The sequence below is a fragment of the Erythrolamprus reginae genome, chromosome 2 (genome assembly GCF_031021105.1).
Source record: "Erythrolamprus reginae isolate rEryReg1 chromosome 2, rEryReg1.hap1, whole genome shotgun sequence".
Taxonomy (NCBI): Eukaryota; Metazoa; Chordata; class Lepidosauria; order Squamata; family Dipsadidae; genus Erythrolamprus; species Erythrolamprus reginae.
Genome location: NC_091951.1, coordinates 321,715,208 through 321,735,289, shown reverse-complemented (window position 1 = coordinate 321,735,289; position 20,082 = coordinate 321,715,208). Strand labels below are relative to the sequence as shown.

At 38.6% G+C, this 20,082-nt stretch overlaps 1 protein-coding gene across 2 annotated transcripts in view; it reads right to left on the bottom strand.

Moving 5' to 3' along the window:
• Positions 1-20,082, bottom strand: part of PDE4D (phosphodiesterase 4D) — a 945,814-nt gene that overhangs the window by 925,064 nt on the left and 668 nt on the right. The window lies entirely within an intron of this gene.

Sequence of the window (20,082 nt, the reverse complement as noted above, 5' to 3'; positions counted from 1 at the left end):
AACATCTCCCCCAGGCCTAAATTGCAGATCATGAAGGGACATAGCAACCAAGCAACCAACGTTTAATGAATGTTGGGTTCATTAGCATTACATTACAAAAAAGATATTGAGATTTTGGGAAAAGTGCAAAGAAATGCAACTAAGATGATCAAAGACCTAGAGATTAAAATGTATGAAAGAATAGTTGCAGGATTTGTGTTTGGCTAGTCTAGAGAAAAGAAGGACTAGGGGTGATATTATAGCATTATTCCAGTATTTGAGAGGTTGTCACAAAAAGGAGCGGGTCAACTTATTTTCCAAAGCACCAGAAGGTAGGACAAGAAACAATGGATGGAAACTAATTAAGGATAGAAGCAACTTGAAATTAAGGGGAAATGCGCAAACACTGAAGGCAATTAACTAAAAGAGAGAGAGAGAGAGAGAGAGAGAGAGAGAAAGAAAGGAAAGAAACAGAGAGAGAGAAAGAGAGAGAGGGGGGGAAGGAGGGAGGGAGGAAAGAGACAGAGAGAAGGGAGGGAGGGAGGGAGGAAAGAAAGAAAGAAAGAAAGAAAGAAAGAAAGAAAGAAAGAAAGAAAGAAAGAAAGACATCCCTAAGATATGGAACCAACAGGCAGCATTAATGAATTTGTCTATGGATATTCTCAGTCATGAGCGCCAAATTGGCAGCCCACCCCAGCTCTGCGAATGGGAAAAACATCTCATATCACATTTCATATCACATTTCACGTGGTGGCCATGTGACAAGGTGAGTTTGACACCCATGCTTTAGAGCCACTTGGAGGTTAATCTGTGTCCTCGGAGTAATGCAAATGGGTGTGAAGCCTTTTTGGAACTGCTGAAAGGACTTTGTTGTAGATGGATGATATTGTATCCCTCCCCCACTGTTGAGAGAGGGCTGTTAAATCTTGACATAGATGACTTCTTTGATTTCTTCTTCAAAGAGTAGTAAAAGGATATTTTCATATTTTAAAACAGGACCTCATTAGGAATAACATTGTCTAAACACCAAACCCAGCAAGATTCATAACGTACAGCCACACATCTGCTATATTTCTTGTATCAATTTATGGCCCTCTTTGCATACCCAGTATGCGATTAAATCTCCATCTGGCAATTCCAGGAGCCGAGTATATAATAACAATTCACACAATTCAGATTTCTGTATCATCTCAAATGGGAAGGCCTATTTTATGTCAGCTCATTTTTTAGTTTCCAATAAATTTGTTTCTGACCATATAAGTAAGGGTAATTATATAATAATTAATAATTTAATAATAATAATTTATTAGAATTCTTTGCCACCCCTTTCCATAGACTCGGGGTGGGTCACAACAAAATAGTGACAGTGTAACAAATCTAATATTAAAAACATTCTAAAACCCAGCATTGGAACCATACAATACTATCATACCAGGCGTAAACAGTATAAGCCTGGGGGATATCTCAGTTTCCCCATGCCTGGCGAATTAAGTGGGTCTTTAGTAACTAACAAAAGGCAAGGAGGGTGGGGGCAGTTCTAATCTCCGGGGGAGAGTTGATTCCAGAGTGTCGGGGCCGCCACAGAGAAGGCTCTTCCCCTGGGGCTCTTCCCCTGGGGCCCGCCAGACGACATTGTTTAATGGACGGGACCCGGAGAAGGCCAACTCTGTGGGACCTTATCGGTCGCTGGGATTCATGCATCAGAAGACAGTCCCGAATGTATTCTGGTCCAATTGTCATGTAAGGCTTTATAGGTCATTACCAACACTTTGAATTATGACCGGAAACTGATCGGCAGCCAGTGTAGGAAATACATTATCATCAGCTCTGGTAGATCATCTTTGGAACAACTATTTTTTTCTTTTTTTTAGAACAGCTGTTTCTTGCCTGTCATACCAACTTAATATTAAGTCTCATGATTTTTATAATAAAGCTTGACTTGTTGTGCATTTATCTATAGCTAGACATACAGACTCCCTGTCATAAGATCACAAATCATAAGATTTTCCTCCTAATTCATTTTTATCTTAATGCTATAAAATAATTTTTGTTTAACTTCTTAGAAGTTCTTTAACTTCTTAACTTCTTTAACATTCAGTAAAGTTCCAAGATCAGAGCTTATTAAAAACAAATGGCAATACATTTTTGAAAAATTATAGAGCAACAGAGGGCTAATGGTTGGGGGTACTTTAAACTATTGACATTGTTTTCCTATTCTTTATTTAATGTTACTGCTTATAACCAGGCACAAACTCTGTTGTTAAAATATCTTAGGATGGAGCAAAAGAATATATTCCTCTTAAGAAACCAAGAACCTCATTCAAAGGTTTTTGAAATGTTTTCACTAATTAACTACCACTGTCATACATTACGTGAGCTATTACAATTGCCAGTATATATAACCATCAGGTAAAATGTCATCTATAAATACCCCCGACTCTAGCTTTTTGTACTAATCAGACCTAGATAAAAAATCTCACTGTATGATCTCTTCCATCATTTGTCTGTAGCCACAGGACAAGTCATAACTATAGATTTCATACAGCTGGAGCCCAGCCAAAGGGGGGGAAATGGAAGAAGGATAGGTTCATGCCAGCACAGGATGTCACATTATGCTCTGGGACATTAGTAGATGAACCATCTGTTGAAATGAAGCACAGATGTTCAATCCCAGAAAGAGCTATATTTACACATCATGTATAAGGGGGAGAGCTATATTGAGGAAAGATGAAAGGATTAAATATGGTAGGCAATGCCTCATTTATACTGATTTGGTTTAGAAAAAGAGGGATGATTAATACATACAAAAGCTGGACTGTATTACTTTTCAGAACATGGAAAGCTTAGTTAACTCTGATGCACCAGTGTTCTTACATTTGGCACTAAACCATATGTATGTGCAAGTAAATTTATTGCTAGAGTTATTAGGAAACATTTGTTCTACAAACTGCTTTCCAGCACTGTCTCTCTGTATTTTAATTACCATAGTGTAATTTGGACAAGGCTGAGCATCCTGTAAAGAGATATTTAAGCCAAAATCAATTCTCTATAGATTCCAGAGCCCACATTCAATAGTTTAATTATTTTGAGTGTAGAAACACACACACACACATACACACAATCCTACAGCATAAAACAAAATAGTTTTGTTTTGTTCTGTATTTTATAATTGAACAAAGGAGTCCAGGGAAAAAGAGATCAAAATTTTCATTCCACTCATGGATATTATAGGGGCATACCTAGAGTAGGAGGAATTGTGATGTTCTAATACTCTTTTGTTGTAACAGGAAGTTAATTTAAATAACTGTTTAATCTCTTCCAACCACGAAACTGGTTCTTCAACAAGGACTTCACCATTTACTACACAATTCACATTGCAGGGAATATTAGGATCCAAACCAGCATGATCAGAAAAAAATGGGATCACTATTTGCAACCCAGTTCAAACAGCAAGATGTTTGCATCCAATCTTATTAATACTTTTTATCATTAAGTTCACAATGATACTATAGTTTAAAAATTGTTCTAAAGATAAAATAAAAATTAATAATAAAATTAAATTTAAAATTGCACTATAAAATGTTCAATATCTTATTGCTTCAGATTATATATTGAAACGAAGGACTATTCTTGTAACAAATGTGTTTATCACTAGTCATGATAACTAACACTGTTGATAACATTATGAATTCCCTGTTTTCTAAACCATGCATTAATCAGCTCAAATTAAAATAGAATATTCAAAGAGATGTTGGACATGCTTCCTTATCAAGCATGGTCAAATATCACCAAACAAGAAAAGTTCAAAAATAAAACAAAAATATTTGGAGTTTACAACCAGGGGTGGGCTGCTGCCAGGACGGGGGGGGTGGCGCAGTCAGGTAGCGAAAATGGAGCTCCAACCCAGAGCACCGAATTTGCACTGAAAGTTGAAAGAAAATGCAGGGCACCCTGCATAAGCCACGCCCATAGTGTGGTAGTAAAAATGTTGGTAGCCCTTCACTGCTTACAACCATTTTAAAAAGATAAGGTAAAAGGTTCCTCTCGCACCTATGTGTTAGTCCTTCCCAGCTCTAGGGGGCGATGCTCATCTAAGTTTCAAAGCTGAAGAGCTAGCGCTGCCTGAAAACTTATCCGTGGTCATGTGGCCGGCATGACAAAATGCCAAAGGCACACAGAATGTTGTTACCTTCCCACCAAAGGTGGTCCCTATTTTTCTACTTGCATTTTTAAATGCTTTCGACCTGCTAGGCTGGCAAAAGCTGGGACAAGTAACAGGAGCTCACCTCATTACATGACACTGGATATTCAAACCGCTGTATTTTATCTTAGGATGGATATATGTTTATCCCAGGCATGTTTAAATTCAGCTACTGTGGATTTACCAACCACGTCTGCTGGAAGTTTGTTCCAAGCATCTACTACTCTTTCAGTAAAACTCTTCATTGCTTATTTGACCCCTATGACAATCATTAAGTGTCGTACCACATGATTCTTGACAAATGTATATTTTATTTTATGTACGCTGAGAGCATATGCACCAAGACAAATTCCTTGTGTGTCCAATCACACTTGGCCAATAAAATTCTATTCTATTCTATAAGTTAGAATAGAATAGAATAGAATAGAATAGAATTCTTTATTGGCCAAGTGTGATTGGACACACAAGGAATTTGACTTAGTGCATATGCTCTCACTGTACGTAAAAAGAAAAGATACATTTGTCAAGAATCATGAGGTCATTCTACAATAATGTACAACTGTGGAGAAAGATTAATTTAAAAAGCACCTTCAAATCATGGATTTAGGGATGATTACAGGAGTCCCAGAACTGCAAGAAAAATCAGTTATGGATAAAAGAAAAACGTCTTGTTCTCTTGAAAAAACTCACGTTTTGGCATCTATTGCAAATGGATGATGAGCTACAAACAAAATCCCTACAGTTGGCATTTTGTCAACAAATAAGATGGGTGGCAGGAACAAGGGAATCACTAAAAAGTCCTTGGAAAGAGCTACAGATTGTCACCAGGGAAAAGTTGAGATGAAAGACATTTTTCCATCTGGGCTTGACTGGCACCTAACAAACTTCTGAACAAGGATTTTATCATGAAACCACATTGTCTCATTCAGAAAATTTTACAAAGGAACCAGATGGTACTGTCTTCCTTTCAGACATTCGATTTTTTTTTTCCGAGAAAAAGTGATGAAAAGGTGAGAGAAATAACAAAATAGCTAACTGCACAATGTCTGTGTCCTTGCTTGAAAAACAAATGACATAACCACCAAAAAATCAACCACAGTATTCAGCAAACACATTGAAGGAAGTAACTGTAGGTAACCTAGCAGAAAACTCCTATTTGTAGCTTTATGAATTTTATAGCATAATTTCTTGTTTGTGTTCTGAATTTCAGTTTTCTGTTACATCATAGTGCAATATTGACAGCAGCAAACACCTGACAAGCTTTTTCTGGAGACTTTCACGCAGTGGGTCTACCACAAAAGTTTGAAGCCTTCCAGATTTGATCAAGTATTAATATTCAGCAATCCTGCCAAAACCTTCATTCTTCTCTTATGAATCACTTTCAATTATTTACATTGAAGTAAGAACAGATCTATGCATGAGAGACATGAATTCCCAAAGTCAAGGACCTTATCCTGTGGATCCACCTGGTTAGGGAAACATTAGTTTTCCAGATTCCCTTGAGCCACATCTCACAACGTTGTGGTCATTCTACTTAAAGCTTTTGGGAGTTGTAGTTAAGCAACCCTCTGGATGACAATAATGGATCTGGCAACTGAATAGCAATTCCATTATTGTTTGGAGGGATATTTATCACAACCTGCAAACAAAATTCAGCTGTAGGTACTTTAAAACAAATCCAAAAATGGTTTTGCCAGCACTCTGTCATAAAATATGACAAAACATTTTCTTTGTACAATAAATTGTTTATCTCCAAGTGGGGGGAATACTGCCAACCATATTTCTGGAGAACAGCTGCTGTGCTAATAAAAAAAATCTTCCCTATATGCCGAAATAGAATTAAGAGAGATAACAGCAATAAAAAACTGACCTCTTCTGTGATAATTTTTGAAAAACAAATTGATCAACCTTATATTAAAATATTTTTTTTTTAAAAAAACTGAATAAGATCTAATGGAAACCATTTTGCATATGACTCACTCCTAACAAGTTATTACAAACATTTATGGATGAGCCTGCATTTCAACTTTACACCCAGGACAACTTATATTAACAACATCAGATATATGAGCAAACAGTAATAGGGATGAGCAAAAATAGCACAAACCAGTCATAGCACAGATTTGATAAATCTAAGTTTAATGACAACATATTCATAACCATAGTAACTGAAACTGCATTTTATTTGGTTCTGGTTTAATGTGATGAGACGTGACAGAGAGCATAGAGTATATACAACTATAAATCAGGAGGGAGTCTGGATTCAGTCTAAGGCGTAAATCCAACTGGATCACATAGGATCAGTCACTCTCTCATCCCTAGGAAGTAAACCACTTCTGAAATCTGCAGGGACTTGCTCAGGCAGTTGTTACACGTCAACACTGTCTTGAAGGCATCCTGTCCAAAATGTGAATTATAAATTCAGTCACTATAACTTATAAACCTTGGATTTGGGGCTAGCATTAAGGATGAACAAGGCAACAATGGCTTTTTAATAACCATATTTTGAGATGATCCATTAACTCTACAAGTGGGAATTTCTATTTTATGCAAAAAAAAAAAATTGTATTTGGCCTCAAAAAAACCAACAACCTCAATTTGAATTAAGGAAGCTTTCTTAAGGAGGATAGTTTTGTTCTTTCCAATTCAATAGATTGTCACAAAGAAATTCAGGTCACTCTGTCTATCAGCAAATAATTGTTGCCTGCTCTCTATGGAATTTTATTTACCTAATGATTAGGGTAGCTCTATCCCTTTTGGAATTTTGAAGGCCACCTCAGAAGCATTAAAGTGGACATGGTATTTCCATATATGATCACTGCAAATTTGTGTCACAGTGTATGACGATGAGGATATATATTTCTTGGTACTGTTTAAACATTCTTTATGAAGGTGGAATGTCTTCAAAGATGGCTATAGAAGCTGGGCTACTGCATGGAAGCTTGCTGATTGTTCCATTCTAAGTCCTCCTTTCTGGTCATAAATGCCTAAAACTGAAGGAAATCCAGCCTGTACTTTCTAGCATCTACATACACAGAAACTTTGCAATAGTGGTGACTATCTGTACCTCAGGTATAGGATGAGGGTGACGGTTCCTTCTCCAAGCTTGTGGGTAGGTTTCTGAATGTTTTGTTACCAAGCTAGGTAACATCTTAAGGGGACTTTAGGGGATGTCCCTAATGAAGGGACTCTAATGAAGATGATACCTATAGCCTGAACATAAGAAGAGCTACGCTGAATCAGGCCAAAGCCCATCGAGTCCAGCATTCTGTGTCACACAGTGGCCCACCAATTGTACATGGGGATCTGGAATAGAAAGAAAAGGCAAAACCCTTCCTGTCCCTTGACCCCAAACAAATGGTACTCAAGGGAATCCTGCCTGCCTCAACCAACATAAAGGTGGGCACATGGACATACTATAGCCTGGTAACAAAATGTTTGGAAACCAACTCACAAGGTTCTCCCTCATACCCAGAAACCCACATAAGATTGTCTTCAGCTTACCACAATAGAACCCCAAATTTCGATTGCGTCACAAGACACTTGTTAAATGAGTTGTGTCCCATTTTACAATCTTTTTTGCTACAGTTAAGGAACTCACTGCAGTTATTAAGACAATCTTGCAGTTGTTAAGTACATCTGGCTTCCTCATTGACTTTGCTTATTGGAAGCTAGCTGGGAAGGTTACAAACCGTAATCAAATGATCCCTGGAACACTGCAATCACCACAAATACATGCCAATTGCCAGATCCCCAAATTTTGATCATGTGACTGTGGGGATGCTGCAATAGTCGTAAGTGTGGAAAATGGACATAGATCACTTTTTTTCACTGTTCTAACTTTGAATGAGTGTATGTAAAGGACTACTTGTGCAACAAGGCAACACATTACTTCAGAGGTCCCCAAACTTTGCAACTTTAAAATTTGTGGACTTCAACTCCCAGAATTCTAAAGCCATCCATGTTGGAGTTGACAGGTTTGGGGATCCTTACTAAAAGCCTACTTTGTAGCACTGTAAACCCAAGGCTTCATGAAAATGTCTTCCATTTTGGCTTGTGCCTACTCAAATAACAAAACTGATTGCTGAGCACGACGAGAACTCTAGGACAGGAGTGTCAAAATGTTCCAGGAGGAAACAACTTACAATTCTAAGAAGATTGCTTTAGGCATATCTATTCAGTCACCAGAAGTCCAGCTTGCCTTGGGTATAACTTTTCTTGTATCAGATATTTGGCTTACCAAACAACAGATATTCACTCTTGCCTTCTTCTGATACCTGTTTTTAGTACTGGTCACTATGCATTACAGTACTGCAGAGGTCTTCAAACTTACCAACTTTAAGACTTGTCTTAAAGTTGCCAAGTTTGGGGACCTCTGCATTATTGTGTTATACAAAAGATACAGATTAGATTAGATTAGATTAGATTAGATTAGATTTATTGGATTTATATGCCGCCCCTCTCCGCAAACTCGGGGCGGCTCACAACAGGGTAAAAACAGTACATAATAACAAATCCAATACCCACCAATCCAATTACAATTTTAAACTAAAAAATTCATTAAAAAACAGCCCCAGAATATTAAAAAAACACGCATACAATCAATCTAACACCAAAACAACAGACCATTCCTATGGTTACTAAACGGCCGTTTTAAAAGTTGGAAAGAATTCAAGGTGGTTTTAGATTCCTGTCGTGGTTACCTGCAAAATTGCAGAGCTAAGGTGCCATTATGTATGTTGAAATTTTTTTTAAGTTACCAATTATTGTAACGTTGGTTTACGTAAGTTTCCTTCATTTCCTGATCAAGCATTGTGTACAGATTATGAAATAAGCGGTCTGCAAACTGGCAGTTTGCCTCCTGAGTTTACAAAGTAGGTTCTTTAATAAACATTAGTGACTTTTCAAACGTGTCAATTGACAGTCTCACTGTAACTCCTTAGTGACTTTCTATCTGAACGGATTGCAGCATGGGAGTGGGTCTGATGTTTCATCGACAGAGCAAGCAGGTACTTTCAACGGGAGTACACCAATTCTCTGAAAATATCAGCTCTCTTTTGGTTGGGAGGATTTGTATGGATGGATTGTTTTCCAGTTGCCCTAGAAAATGTATAGCAATTTTTTAAAAAACTATTAATAGGAAGCTTAATCAGCACTAAACACGGATTGCTTGCAAAGCGTTCCAATGTTGCTAGCAGCCCAGTACATAAATGTCAGGACAGAATGAAGAAGAATTAGTTTGATTTACTGGGGCATCCTTATCTTGTGTTGTTCTAGAGAACATATCAACCCAAGTTATCCCAGATTGTGGAGCATTTACTAGGGAAAATTGGAACTCTACTGTCCTGTTATCTACCATGCAGAAAACAAATAAATAATGGTAACTTTTTAATGTAAGAAATAGGACAGAACTTACATATAAGCTATAACACACAGTGAGGGGATAAAGTCAAGCCTCCTAATAACTTTACAGGCTCAAAATTATTCATTGAGGAACCATTTGAAGTTATGAGGATGCTCAATAAAAATGACTTAAGGCCTGGTCCTTGCACTTCTGACCATCACATTGCTTAACAGTGACTTGTTTAATGACCATGGCAAAAAGGTTGCAAAATGGTCCTCATTTTGGTCATAAATCAATTACCCGTATGATTTGCCTCCATGCGGTTTCCTTGGCAATGCAGAAGTTACGGAAGTAATTTCTCATTGCCTTTTATTCCAGAGTTTCTTTAAACTTCCCAATCTAATTTATAGTCGTGGGATTTCCTAGTGCCCTGCCATCTGAGTGATAAGAATGATCCTGCTCAGTTCTTCAAGGTTAGCTGATGTTGGCTAATGCTGCCACTGTTGTGACATTGAGTTAAAACCTGCTCACAGAAAGTTAAGGTGCAGGATGTTTAGCATTATAGTGTGTTATAAATCAGGTGGAGAGGCAAACTGAACTCCCCCTGGCAAACCCTTTTTCCCAAGTGTTCCCAATAATTCCCTTAATTTCCTTTTATTTAGTCTCTCCAGCTGCTTGGTTCTTCTACCTTAGTTCTCCCCAGCCTAGTTCTAAGAAAAGTAGAAAAGTAGAAAGGATAATGCTTTAGATCTGGAGTGCAAAAACTTGTGGCCCTCAAACCAGATGCGTCACGTGCTGGCCACGCCCACCCCAGGTTTAGTTGTAATACATCACGGGACGATATGACACCCCTTCTTTAGAGCATTCAGGTTAAAACACAGAACTTGAATATTTCTGGCACAAGGTTGGTTGTATAATTGATTGCCAGTGCTGAAAAATAAGACAGAGCCCAGCTATCTCCTTATATGACCAATCTTGTAATGTTCTTGGAAAACAAGTAATAGTACAGTGTTATACATGAGAAAGCTTTTAATAAGTAGTCTCTTTACAAAACTAATTATGTCAAAGAAGTTTATTTACTCTATATTTTTGTTTTCCTAATAAAGGAAGAATTGTCCTGAATTCTTGGGATTGATTAGACAGTGACACACAAAGACCTTTTTGCAAACCATTCAAGGTTTTTGTTAATTTGTTTTAATTTAGCGTATCAAGGAAAGAAAGACATTAGTCTGAAAGGATAATTATAATTATATAATTATTTCGGCAGCCTTTAGCTAATACATTCAAGCAGAACATCATTTCTCCCCTCCCCTAACACCCCTGGCTTCTGCCTTCAAAAGAATGCAGTAAATTGCTTTATGGCCTAATTGTTCTACTATGCTGAGATTAATTATCTCCCTACTTGAAAAATTATTGATTCTGCTGCCACATGAAACCGTCTCTGAAAACTACTATATTGTCCAAGAATTAAACCAAGGGCTTCAAATTAAAGCTTACTGACAAGCTCTCTCAGTGCAACCTTGGTCATCTTCTCAATCACTCTGAATCCTCTTAAATAATCTAAGGGCATGGCTAATTGTTCTAGAGATCTATTCACGCAGAGACCTCCTCTTGCTTAGCCACTCATGCCTTCTGGCAACTTTGCATACCCTAGCATCAAGAAGAGGCTCCTCCTCTTCTCCTGAGTCACTCATGTGTACCTCAGGAGGTGCAGAAAGCCCTCGTTGGCTTTCATTTAACACCACATGCCCTCTGAGTTCCTAACTATCAGACTTAGGTGCCAGGCACATGGGTCTAGGATACCAGGCCCCAACAATCTCTCGAGCCTCGAGATTAATGAACAGCTTTGCGATACACGGATGGGCCACAACAGTTTCTAGCCAAGAAAATATTATATCATATCTCCCATTGTCAGTTATATGTTGACAATGGAAGATATGATATTATTTTGTTTTGAACCTCAAGGAAAATTTATTCATTGTTATCTGATGTTTTCCACCTTATCTTAAATAAGAAACAGTTGACGTCTCATTAATTCAAACTTGATTCACAATATACCTGTTTATCAAGAAAAAATCTCTGCAGTTGGCTGCCCAGATATAAACAATGCATTTCAGAAACCCATTCATGTTGAATGATCTAAGAACTATGCCAGGTAATTTTGAAAGTATTGCTCCAATGCAATACTTTCAGAAGAGCAAAAATATCCCACAATACTTTCTTTTTGGATATGAGACTGTTTCTCAATTGATCACCTTTTTTTCTCCGTTTACAGATGAACTATTAGACAAGAAGAGAAACAAGCCTATTTCATCCTTTTCAAAATGACATTAAGCTCCTGTAATATTTCAAAAATTCTGAGAGAAAAACATATTCATGTTCTTTCAGAGTCCAGATTCAATTATTATCTTTTGTCAAAAATTCTATTCCTGGAACCAAATTTAGTGCCTTTTCCTTTTTCAAGGGAATCTGCCTAGGATTTAAGTGGCTGACATCACCATCTGCATTGATAAATCACCAATTAACCTGAAAGTGGATTTTTGAAGGTAAATGCAACAAAGATGATTAGGGGACTAGAGGCTAAAACATAATAGTTGCTGGAATTGAATATATCTAGTTTAATTAAAAGAAGGACTAAGGGTAATATAATAGCAGTATTCCGATATAGGGGTTGCTACAAAGAAAAGTCAAGCTATTCTCCAAAACACCTGAGGGCAAAACAAGAAGCAATGGATAGAAACATATCAAGGAGAGAAGCAACCTAGAACTAAGGAGAAATTTCCTGACCATTAGAATAATTAATCAGTGGAACAGTTGTGTGTTCAGTTCTGGAGACCTCATCTACAAAAAGATATAGACAAAATTGAACAGGTCCAAAGACAGGCTACAAGAATGGTGGAAGGTCTTAAGCATAAAACGTATCAGGAAAGACTTCATGAACTCAATCTCTATTGTCTGGAGGACAGAAGGAAAAGGGGGGACATGATCAAAACATTTAAATATGTCAAAGGGTTAAATAAGGTTCAGGAGGGAAGTGTTTTTAATAGGAAAGTGAACACAAGAACAAGGGGGCACAATCTGAAGTTAATTGGGGGAAAGATCAAAAGCAACATGAGAAAATATTATTTCCCTGAAAGAGTAGTAGATCCTTGGAACAAACTTCCAGCAGACGTGGTTGGTAAATCCACAGTAACTGAATTTAAACATGCCTGGGATAAACATAGATCCATCCTAAGATAAAATACAAAAAATAGTATAAGGGCAGACTAGATGGACCATGAGGTCAGTCTTCTATGTTTCTAGGTTTCTATGAACTGCTTGTCACCAAAAGTTGTGAATGATCCAACACGGAATGTTTTTAAGAAGAAATTTGTCTGAAATGGTATAGGGCAGTGCTGGCAAATCTTTTTTTTCCTCAGGCACCAAAAATGTGCACATAGACGCTATCGCATGCCCATACCCATAATTCAATATCTCATGTGCCCTTCCCTTGCGCATGTATGCGTAACTGCCCCCATTTTCCAATTTCCGGTGGTCCTGTTAGGCCAGTTTTTCACCCTCTTCAGGCTCTCCAAGTGTTCCCAGGAACCTGGGAGGGTGAAAACAGTCTCATCCTCCAGAGGCCCTCTGGAGGCCAAAAATGGCCTGTTTCCTGATTTATGGTGGGCACAGTAGACCCATTTTTCACCCTCCCCAGGCTCCAGAGGCATTGTTGGCATCTAACGTCGTCTCCCGCTGCCCGGAGGCCCTCCAGAGGCCAAAGATGTCTTCCCTGAGCCTCCATGCGAGCTGTAAATCAGCTGGCTGGCACGCACATGCATGATGGAGCTGAGCTAGGGCAAAGGCTCATGTGCTAGCAGATATGGCTCCGCGTGCCATCTTTGGCATATGTGCCATAGGTTCATCATCACGGATTTAGGGTTTCCTGCCTAAGCAGAGGGTTGGGCTAGAAGACCTCCAAGGTCCTTTACAACTCTTTTATTCTATTCTATTCCTTTTGAATTAAAGTAATTTAATTTTTAGATTTTTTTACCTTCTGTTAAATTTGCTTTGTCCATCTTTATTTCCTTTTATCAACATACAAACCTGCACATATATATATTAAGTAACAATATAACTGTATATTAATATTAAATAGCTAGATTAAGATTGAATATATTGATATATCACTAATACGTTGATATGAATTGAAATGATCTCTTTTTTAACCTTAAATTCAACTTATGCTTGTAACACTAACATCCTGAAATGGCAGTTAACACCAATGTAATTTTACTTCTCTCATTTTATTTTCAATTCCTTTAAGTAATTAATAACTTTAAATCGTATTATTTAAGTATTACCATATTATTTAAGTAATAACACAAAGTATCAAGATTTATAACATAACAATAATAGGAAGAAAAAATGTAAATTTAACTTACATTAATACATTTTCACTTGATGAGCTTGGAAATACAGTGATACCTTGTCTTACAAACTTAATTGGTTCCGGGACGAGGTTTGTGAGGTGAAAAGTTTATAAGACGAAACAATGTTTCCCATAGGAATCAATGGAAAAGTGATTAATGCATGCAAGCCACAAACTCACCCCTTTTGCCAGCCGAAGCGCCCGTTTTTGCACTGCTGGGATTTCCCTTAGGCTCCCTCCATGGGAAACCCCACCTCTATACTTCCGTGTTTTTGTGATGCTGCAGGGGAATCCCAGCAGGGGAATCCCAGCAGTGCAAAAACGGGTGCTTCGCTGGCAACGGAAGTCCGGAGGTGGGGTTTCCCAGTGAGGGGAGCCTCAGCGGAATTGCAGCATCACAAAAACATGGAAGTAATCGAAACCCCACCTCCGGACTTCTGTGTTTTTGTGATGCTGCGATTTCGCTGAGGCTCCCCTCACTGGGAAACCCCACCTCTGGAGTTCCATTGCCAGCGAAGCGCCCATTTTTGTACTGCTGGGATTCTCCTGCAGCATCGCAAAAACACAGAAGTCCGGAGGTGGGGTTTCCCATGGAGGGGAGCCTCAGGGGAATCTCAGCAGCGCAAAAACGGGTGCTTTGCTGGCAACAGAAGTCTGGAGGCGGGGCATCCCAGTGGCGGCGGCTTAGGTTTGTAAGGTGAAAATAGTTTGGAAGAAGAGGCATAAAAATCTTAAACCCCGGGTTTGTATCTCGAAAAGTTTGTATGACGAGGGGTTTGTAAGATGAGGTATCACTGTATCAGGTTTTCCACAGTATTTCAGCCATCCTGAAAAAATACCCCAACTGTAAAATGTGCTTGCCCAGTATGCATGAGCAAACTGTTTACTCTCAAAAGATTTACTTTTGTCTTCCAGTAGTACACAACATAAGGCAGTTGCTGATGGCAAAAATCATTTCATCAGCTGCAAGAAAAGTGGGGAGACTGACATTTTCTTCACAGTTTTTTGAGCTCTTCCCTAATACTGTATTGGGGGGGGGATATGCAGGGTTGATATCAGGGTCACCTTCTTTACAGATATTTGGAGCAATTCCATTCACCTCTTTTTCTGCCCTTTTCTCAGTGCCTTACCTGAAAGGCCATTGGGTATAAAAACTGTAAAGCCTTAAACGCCCCACATTGATAAATAGCTTGAAAAACAGAAGGGAAGTTCATTTGGATCCAAACAAACTCAGAGCTGTTTGCGGCTAAATCTGATCCTCTCTAAATTCATTAATCAGGTCATTTCCTTGAGTTAGTGTTTGCTCATCAGGCTTCTTAGAAACATAGAAACATAGAAGTCTGACGGCAGAAAAAGACCTCAGGGTCCATCTAGTCTGCCCTTATACTATTTCCTGTATTTTATCTTAGGATGGATATGTTTATCCCAGGCATGTTTAAATTCAGTTACTGTGGATTTACCAACCACGTCTGCTGGAAGTTTGTTCCAAAGATCTACTACTCTTTCAGTGAAATAATATTTTCTCACGTTGCTTTTGATCTTTCCCCCAACTAACTTCAGATTGTGTCCCCATGTTCTTGTGTTCACTTTCCTATTAAAAACACTTCCCTCCTGAACCTTATTTAACCCTTTAACATATTTAAATGTTTCGATCATGTCCCCCCTTTTCCTTCTGTCCTCCAGACTATACAGATTGAGTTCATTAAGTCTTTCCTGATACGTTTTATGCTTAAGACCTTCCACCATTCTTGTAGCCCGTCTTTGGACCCGTTCAATTTTGTCAATATCTTTTTGTAGGTGAGGTCTCCAGAACTGAACACAGTATTCCAAAAGTGGTCTCACCAGCACTCTATATAGCGGGATCACAATCTCCCTCTTCCTGCTTGTTATACCTCTAGCTATGCAGCCAAGCATCCTGCTTGCTTTCCTTACCGCCTGACTGCACTGTTCACTGTAATAAATTCAATGGGTGGGTTCACAAGCATGCCCTTATACAGTACTATTTTCTGTATTTTATCTTAGGATGGATATATGTTTATCCCAGGCATGTTTAAATTCAGTTACTGTGGATTTATCTACCACGTCTGCTGGAAGTTTGTTCCAAGGATCTACTACTCTTTCAGTAAAATATTTCCAATGTGATTGGAATCATGTCAGCCTTGCACTCCATTCCAAGCATCATGTCCAGTTTGCAGCAAAAAAGGTAGCAATAGTAGAAGGAATAGCTTACTTATATGTACAATTTATTTTTCATTTGCAGGTGGATACAGCCCTACTTTTAGGTTTAGGTTTAGGTTTATTGGATTTATATGCCGCCCCTCTCCGCAAACTTTGTTCACGGGAAAAGCAAAATCTGCAAACTTGATTTTATCAGCTGGCTCGACCACCTGCACTCTCACTTTCATCTGCAACTATGTCATAATTCATCTTCCACCAAACATTTCACACACACACCAGCATCGTTGATGGCCCCAAGCTTGCTTTTGGTGGCATGAATTATCAATGCCATAGCCTAGAAATTCAACCTCTGGCACCCCCAAAAAGTGTTTGCTGCACTTGGCTTTAAGACTAGCTGCATGGAGTTTGGACAGAACCATTGTGATTCAACAGTGGAGCTGATCAGGGACAGGTAAGACTTCTTTATTTGGGAACTTCTCTGTACACCCAGCAACGTGCAGTCTGACAGCTAGCCCTTTTATAGGGAGCTGTCAGATGTATCAACCAATGGCATTTGAGTATTTTCCTGCTCAAACGCTGGACCTGGGTGAAACCATATAGGCAGTTGATGCACAACAGTTGCATACTCTTAAAGGGACATTAAAGTCACAATTCCTGGCTTTGCTTGCACATCCTCACTGACATTTGCTGTGTAGGTGCTTGGAAAAAACTGGGGAGCCTATGCATTTACAATGATATAATAATAATAATAATAATAATAATAATAATAATAATAATAATTTATTGGATTTGTATGCCGCCCCTCTCCATAGACCTAAAGGCCTATGTGATATGGAGATGCAGGTCATGTTCACCCATAGCAAGGAAGCTCACTTGGTGACTTTGATGAATCGCTATCTCAAAACCCCATGAAGATATTATAGGAAATGTAGGAGGAAGAATGAGTGCAATGTAGGAGACCTGGTGGCAATGGGAGCCCTGGTGATACAGTGGTTAGAATGCAGCATTGCAGGCTGACTCTGCCCACAGCCAGGAGTTCGTTCCTGACCGGTTCAAAGTTATGTGATTTTATCTTTCAGGAATACGTTCACAGAGAAACATAAATCTTTTAGGTATAAATCAAGATTCAAATTTTATTCAGAGAAGAGCTTTGCATGGTAACTTTAAAATGAAATAATCTACAGTATTTAGGGTTTCTATGCTGTTTTCCCAATCTCTGGTCAATTTCAATTTCCATGCATGTTGTTCGTAACCTTTCCATTATTGATAGAGGTAAGTACTATACAGTAGACTAGTATTGCCTATTATTTTTCAATGGAACATTGCAAAAATTATCCTGAAAGGGTTTAAATGAAGCAGGAACCATTATATGAACTAATAATTTAAATCGGGTTTTCCCAACTGGACCTCTTCCAAATGGATGACAATCTCAGTGCCAGATACCCCTCTAAAAGGTACTAGGTGGTCACTATGCCTGGCAGAGGAATTAAGGGAGTTGAAGTCCACAGTTCATAAAGTTGCCATGGTTGCCCACACTTGTTGTAGAGGAAGCAGATACAGTGGTACCTCTACTTACGAACTTAATTCGTTCCATGACCAGGTTCTTAAGTAGAAAAGTTTGTAAGGAGAAGCAATTTTTCCCATAGGAATCAATGTAAAAGCAAATAATGTGTGTGATTGGGGAAACCACAGGGAGGGGGGAGGCCTTGTTTCCTCCCAAGAGATTCTTAGAGAGGCCCCATGGAGGCTTCTCCCTGCCTTTTCTGGTTACAGTTTCGGAGGCTCGGGTTTGTAAGTGGAAAATGGTTCTTGAGAAGAATCAAGAAAAATCCTGAACACCCAGTTCTTATCTAGAAAAGTTCGTAAGTAGAGGCGTTTGTAGGTAGAGGTGCACTGTATAGGGGAAGCTCTAAGAGGTATTGTAAAGTTACATAGTATATGTCAGGCTGATTCATAGGAAAAAAATTTACATGCCTCTTTGCATCACTTATTTCACAATTACAAAATCTCTAAATGGGAAAATTAGACACAGACACTTCAGGAAAAACTACACTCACAGCTTTCCAAATTGCAAAATATACAGTGCAGAATATACACAATATTTTTTCCTATACTATAACTCTCAATTTAAAAAATATTTATGGAAGTTCTGTTTTTGCTAGGAGCAATGATGTTACCTAGTTTGGGTAATGAGACGTCTCCAAAAAAACAACCAAGCTCAGAAAGCACCAGAGATTCTCGATTTGTACTTTTAACCAGTGGCCCTGTTGGTGTTCAAGGAATATTGTTGCAAAATTCCACCTAGCCTCCCCAATTCTTTTATAATGTTCTATGTGCCCTTGCCCAGCGTTATTTTTAATATTGCAACTTGCACCCCAATCACATGGTACCCTTGCACTGTACGTAATTTGTGCACTGGGTTTGCTTTTAACCAGATGTCTTCAAACTTGGCAACTTTAAGACTTGTGGACTTCAACTCCCAGAATTCTCCAGCCAGGCTAGAGAATTCTGGGAGTTGAAGTCCACAAGTCTTAAAATTGCCAAGTTTGGGGACCCCAGCTTTTAACCAGGCTTAGAGGACATAGATAAGGAGGGTATTTCACTTTCATAAACTCACTGGAATGACAGAAGAGATGCCCAAATCCAGAAACCACCCAGAGCCTAATCTAAATTTAAGCAGAAGAAAGAAGGCAAGTTATATTACAACAAACTTTCTCCATAACACATCACATTCTTAGAAATCATTCTAGGCAGTTGTTGTTTGTTAGAAAGCTGGTGTATCTTTACTAAAGTTAATAGGGTTTTATTGTATTGGTACCAAGGACCCTATGGCTATTCTGAGCAAAGATCAGCTTTTTATGCAGCAAAAACTCAGCTTCCCTCACTGGATAGTTATTGCAAGAATTAATTTAAAAGAAGACTCTCCTACATGCTGCTTTAAGTTTAGTGGAGGAAAGGTGGAATATCAATGAAATACTATTTTCTACATAAAAATAATAAATAACATCAAAAATAAAGGCTTTGAATGCAATGTGACTTTTAGCAACTTTGCATTAGTCCACTTATTATGGAAACAGGCTTGGAACAAATACGCACAATTTCAAAGGCAACATTTCCCAGAGATTTTAAAGTTCTTCCACATTGATGATTTACTCAGCCCTATAAACCAGGTGACAGATAGAAATCAGGGCCCCTGGTCCTTACCTGCCGGCTTGCATCTAATTGCTTCCCTCTAAAAGCTTTGCCATCTGACCTTGGGCCTCTTTATCCAGAAATAAATCCCACTAAATTCAATAAGACTCGTTCCCACAGAAGCTTACGGATAATTACAGCCCAACTTCTAACATGCAGGACAACATCAAATACCGTTTCTCTAATCCCAGACTCCGATGCAACCAATAAAAACCACTGAAAAGCAAAGGATAAATATGTCATTGCCTATTTAAATTTATGGCAGCAGCCCACTTCCACAGACATTGGGTTCACTTACAACTTCAAATGCAAAAGAATATAAAAAGTTGAACACATCAAAGGCACATATCATACATTCATACATATCATACATTCCAGTAACCAGTACAGTAGTTTGTTGTTGTTGTTTTAAAAAAACACACACTGTAACTTAAATGCAGCATGTTCCTCTGATCTAACTAAACCGGTATTAAACTGAATAATGCCCACATAATTCTTGTAAAATCAAAACAAGAGCAAGCCCAGAAGGAATCGAACAGCATTCTTTGGGAAACGGTGATATAAGGTCCTTAATTTGGAACGCTCCGGGGCACCGAAGTTCAAAGGCAGGGAGCAAGTGAAACTTGGCAAAGGCTGATCGGAGCAGCCTTGAACGCGGCTCCCGTACCTTTTACTCAGCCTTTCCAAAGTGTGGGGAGGGCGGGAGGGGGGGAGAGAAGAGAGCAGCTGGCATTTTAAAAACTTTGAAGTTCCCACACCGGAGTTCCAAAAAAGAAA